At 41.1% G+C, this 5,856-nt stretch overlaps 1 protein-coding gene across 1 annotated transcript in view; it reads left to right on the forward strand.

Annotated features, from left to right (window-relative positions):
• Positions 1-4,144: 4,144 nt before the first annotated feature.
• LOC117949031 overlaps positions 4,145-5,856 on the forward strand; it is a 19,053-nt gene continuing 17,341 nt past the window's right edge. Inside the window, exon 1 of the mRNA XM_034879020.1 lies at positions 4,145-4,150. The gene's annotated coding sequence lies outside the window, so the exon portion shown is untranslated. The remainder of the gene's footprint in view (positions 4,151-5,856) is intronic.

The following is a 5,856-nucleotide window of genomic DNA, read 5'->3' on the forward strand; positions in this document are numbered from 1 at the left end:
CTGCTGCGGACTGCAGCAATCTTGCTTAATATTTGACCAATTTGATGTTCCCTCTCAGTCATAAGACACAAAAACATAGGAAAATAGGGTCCAGGCTGAAAAATAAAATTACTGTGATTATTATTGATGACATCAGTGATCGGTCAAAAAGGGAGGTAGAGTTTATTTTGCTGTTGCCAGGAATATTTTATTATCATCTGATGCACCTGAGAAGTTATGCCCAGTTTCCTCGCCTTTTTGTTACATTGACCTCAGCTGCCGTGGAGCAGCTTTGCACATTTGTTAATAAGTTGTACCGATTATTTAAAAAAACGCTCCTCCCATCCTTCCTTCAGTTATTTTTACATCAACGGTTACTCTCTGATTTATAGGTTCGTAACAGGAACCAACCACATCAGCTTTCTTCTGAAAACTTGGATGATAGACACCCAAAGTTCTTATACAGTAAAAACTTAAAGAAAGTGTTCAAATTTAACATGAGGACAACAGGAGAGTTAGACATCTTGCTTTACACATCTGCCTCAGTGTGAGATGTTTGAGGAACACATGTTCCCCGTGAGGTCGCCGGCTATGTTTCAGGGGAGTAAACCTCAGAGCTAAGAGGAGGTTTCCTCCTGACCCCCCCACCCCCCCGCTGCGTCCCTCCTTATCATCTAATGGCCACATTATTCAGCCGGTGTCCCTTAAGGCTCTTCTGGATTTATGGTCCGGCTTTAAGTCAGAGGTAGAGCAGCACATTAGGCAGATCACAGCGGCCTGTGTGGAATTATTACACTCACTTTACTGCACAGGACGGGGATTAATTAAAGGAAACAAAGCGGTGATACATCACGAGGTCGGCACTGCATTTCTCACTGCGGACACGCACACACACACACACAGTGTGTGAGGTTGCTGCGCTGAGTATCAGCAGTACATAAAATGTAACAAAAAGTCATCTTCACTGCAGTGCAACAAGCTTTTAAAGATTGGGTTTCATATTTGGATGCTGTCCTGATGTCTTCATGACACAAATTAGACAGGATTTATACTTTTATGCACACAGAATAGTACCAGAAGCCATGATGATGTCATGTTATAAGTAAAAGGTACTTTATTGTCACATACATATACGCTTTAACTTCTGGATATTCGTCAGCGAGAGGTGCCAGAACGGACCGAATGGCTTTGCTCGCATCTTTCTCCTCCGCCGTTACGGAACTACGACTCAAACTAGCGCACAACCTCAACGTCACCGTTCTCAGCCCCTCCCTCTGCTCGCTGACTGGACCGCCAAAGATCTGGCCGGAGAAAACCCATGAATGTACCGGAAACCCAGACGTGGTTAAGAAGGAAAATGAAAATGAAAGCGGAAGTACAGTACTTAGGAGGGCGGAGACAGGCTGGGAAACCAGAGCAACCGGAGGAAACATGGCGAGAACTTTGGACTCCACACATAAAGGGCCAGGACGACCTAGATCCGAAGCCAGAACCTTCTTGCTGTGAGGCCACAGTGCAAAACCATTGGACCACCATGCAATGTCACAGGAAAGTAAAGCTAAAAAAAAAAACGTATTATCATTATCGATTATTTAAATCGCTCCCACGTCTCCAGTTTGTGTCCTTAACCCCGTGGTCTTCAGAGAAAGATCTGACTGATGGAAGGATCTGCAGAGAATCCTCCGCCATGAATCAGCAGAGAAGACAACTCAGCAAACATGAAACTAAACTGATGTTCACAAACCGAGAAACTCAAGTCCAGTTGAACCTGTCACATTGGATCAGATCCAGTTGGAGTCAGAGTTCTTGCAGCTCAGCTGGTTAATGAAGTGCTTTATAACTCAGAAGTTGTAAATTCAGATACGGTTTGTAGTTTTCTCTTTTACAAAACCTTTTTCTACATTTGAGTCCAACCAAGAAAGAGTCATATCCGTTTATTGAGAGCTAACGTGATGAGAGAATGTAGGGGAACACTTTACTTCAAGGTATCTACGCGCCAATCCAGGGAACTGCGTAACCCTAACCCTAACCCTAACCCTGACCCTAACCCTAACCCTAACCCTAACCCTGACCCCTAACCCTAACCCTAACCTTAACCCCTAACCCTAACCTTAACCTTAACCCCTAATCCTAACCCTAACCCTAACCCCTAACCCTAACCCCTAACCATAACCCTAACCCTAACCCCTAACCCTAAACCTAACCCTAACCCTGACAATTACCAAAAGTAGCGTTGTGTCATAACTGCTTCTGGCCTCTTTATAATGATAATGACATGTTCGTGACAGTGTCATGTCACTCTTACGTAGATACTTTCAAGTGTAACTGATTATGGTTATAGTTTTATATAGAAATTGGACCATCTAAACACCATGGCTCTCTCTGTAGCTCCACAGTTTCAAATCAAACAACTTGTTGTCGCTGTCATGGCGTCATGCTTTATGATGTTCTCACTTGAACACCAGATGTTATTCTGTTTGTGAGAGCGTTCGCTCACCTCGATAACAGGTTACAGGTTACAGGCACAAATGGAAGTGGGTTCAAACCGGGTGTGGAGCTTTTAATAAGACCAAACAACACAAGACTGGGGAGAAGCTAGACAAAAACACAAAGAGGCCAAACAGGAAAAAATAAACCCAAACAACCCCCAGACCACAACAAGTTTGCTTGTTACTGGAGGAATAGAGGGCACACCGCAGCACTCAGAACTCTGTTTAGAAGTTTGCTCGATAAATACATTGTTGGAATAAAGCCTGTCATCAATTTTGTTGAGAGTTTCCCCCCCCCAAAAAACCCTCATAAGTCATTTGTTCAAGCATCAATTACAACTCATGGTTACCTTTTAAATGACGGCACCCTCTAGTGGGCGTAGTAGTTATGACGGGAGCAAACAAGGAGTTAAAGTGGGATGGTATGGGAGCACCATGTAAAGAGGTAGGTTGGGTTGGTGGATAAATCAAACACACACAGGACTGTTACCCAGGAGACTGGGCTTTAAGTCCTAAAAAACATCTTTTACTTTATGGAAGCAATGGAGCAATGTCTTACCTGACTCTAATCTGACTCTAACCCAAACGACAATCTTTTTCCAATAATCCAATTATATAATAGTAATCAGTGTTGAAGCGTAAACCTGACCACGTTTCACCTGTTGTATCTTTACATTCAGTGAAAATGCTTTGTTGTCTCCAAAATGGTCAAACTCTCCTTTTAAAAGCAGAATCAGTTTTAACTTCAGCGTCTCTGTCAGGTTTTACATTTCCAGGAGCACTGCTGGCTCTGATGTTTTTGTTTTTTTTGTTTTTTTTTAAATAGGTACCTGCATTTAGAAACAAGAAAGTAAAGCCAATTTGTAACCGTCCCATGAATTCATTTGTGTAATGAGCCGCTGCTTCAGTTTCTCTGCTGGAGAAATATGAACCTGCAGCTGATTAAATTAAAGAGAGTCTCTGCTGTGCAGATATATATATATATATATATATATATATATATATATTTATATATATATATATATATATATATATATATATATATATATATATATATATATATAAATACATTCAGGCCACTATTGTGATCAGCTCCATGCTGCTGAATGTGGTCCGGGTCACCGGCTTGAGCCCCAGGTGTGCTTCAACACCATCTGATTTATCATCATCATCATCTTCTCCACTTCCTCGGATGAGGAACATCTAATACCGACCAAACAACAAATGACTCCATTGTCACAGACGTTTTTTTTTTCTTCCTAATATCCGAATGAAATCATGAGAGTCTTGCTCTATCAATTAGGAAGCACTGCAAGACATTTTGCCATTATCTCACCGGTCTGTTGTTTGTTGTCATCCTCCATGCAGCAGGTGTGATGTCATTTCAAAGTGTATTTGCCCAGGTGTCATCGTCTGTGTGCCGTCTTCCAGCCTGCCTTGCATGTAAGCCCCTCTGATGAATGGCGATGGAGGAAGGCTTGGTTCTCTGGTGGAAATGAGGCCTGCAGGTGACTCTGAGAAGACGGTGATAAGAGAACAGGATGAATCAAAGTCTTATTGGAGAGGAGCTCTTATTGCTCTTTTGTTTGCTGCTCATCCTTCGACCAACGAGGTGCCATCGAGCCATCAAACATCAAACATCCTGCAGAGGAACCGCCACCACAGGAAAATTAAACCCCACGGTGGAAGTTTATCTGTGTGTTAAGTAAGGAATATGTTTGCAATATGTTAGCTTGAGTCTGATTAAACCTGCCCGTTCTCACCCAGAAAACGACCATCTAGGTTGATTATGCAAGCAGCTCACAACGACCCACAAGTCCATTTCTTGTTTAGCAGCGAGAGATGTGTGGAGCTGGTGTTGGGACAGCAGCAGTGGGTTAATAGGTATCTTTAAACCCTCACGTTGTCCTCGGGTCAAAGTGACCCGTTTTCCTTTATCAATGTTCTTTTTAACTACTAATTGTAATGCAATTTAATTAAATTTGTAACTAATAATTGTATTTACCCAAACTAACTTGATTGATTCCACACAACGCTCTTTTGGGGTGATTTTGATGGGTAATTTTGTCTTATTCAATTTTATAGTTTATGAAAAAAATTGTTTTTGAAATAGTATTGAGTAGAAGTTGAAATGTTGCAGTCTGTGATTATCCATCGACATACTTTCCTTTAATTTTAGTCTAAATACTTTCTTATTTCAGCATTGGCAGTAGTATCTCAGACCTCTGCCATGACGTCAGAGTCCCTAAAAAACGAGCAGAGTGCGTAAAACCTCTGCTATGTGTGACAAACTTGTTTGCTTGTTTTCAAGTACTTTGATTCAAAATCCTACGTTGAACCAAAAAATAAAAAAGCAGATTGGAAAACACAAAGAGGACGAGGATAAGGGGCAAAAGAAGAGGAACGATCATTAAGAAAAAAATGTGTGAAAGTGTTTGATAAGGCACATTTTTCATCCATTATTGTCTGACTTAATCAGATTACAGATGAAATATTAAAGGAGTGAAAAACGTTTTGTTTCAAAAATAGAGTGAAGTGACTGTAACGAGCAGATATTAGGATCCGTGCACATCTGCTGCACAAGACTCAAATAGCTCCAGTCTTTAATTACTCCACCAACACGGACCGCCGTTACATAAAGCTGCTGTGCAGGAATGAGTCTCTTTATCCAGAAAGTCTCAATTAAGGAGTTCAGTTTTTAGTTAATAACTACAAAAAATGAAAATGTATATATAAATGTATGCAATATCAACAGACAATGTCCATACACAAGTGGTCCTGTAAAATGTAAACAAATAGAGCAAAGGAATACATTGAGTATGAACACGTTAAGCCTCATGTTGTCCTTGGGTCAAATTTGATAAATTTTCAATTTTTTCATCACAAAAAATCAGCCATTGAAATAAGCTGAAAATCTCAACATTAGAAACATGAATTAACTTTTGGAAAAAAACTAAAAAAAGAACCCACAACATTGAAAAAGTGACAAAATATATCAGTAAAAGGGATAATAGTGTTGACAAAAAAACAACTTTTTTTCATGGTTGACGGGAAGATAACCCAAGGGTTTTTAAAGCAGAGGACGACAGTATCTGTTATACTGTTCTCTCCATTTTCACAGTGTAACACATTGGATGGGATTTGGACAGATGTGGCTGTCTGATTGCAGCTGTTCTGACACTGGTGTTAACCAGCAGGAGCTCCATGACTCCATCTCTGCTACCGACGGATTGGTGGGCCGTGTCGCCTCCTGGAGCTCCAAACAGCAGCTTCCAGCAGTCAGATAACAGCCGCCGTCGTCTCGGCAGCAGCCGTAATAGCAGAGCCATTATGCTGCTGTGTGTTATCAGAGCGACGGATGAGGAGGCGGGATATCAGATCCTAATCT

Source organism: Etheostoma cragini, chromosome 8 (genome assembly GCF_013103735.1).
Source record: "Etheostoma cragini isolate CJK2018 chromosome 8, CSU_Ecrag_1.0, whole genome shotgun sequence".
NCBI lineage: Eukaryota > Metazoa > Chordata > Actinopteri > Perciformes > Percidae > Etheostoma > Etheostoma cragini.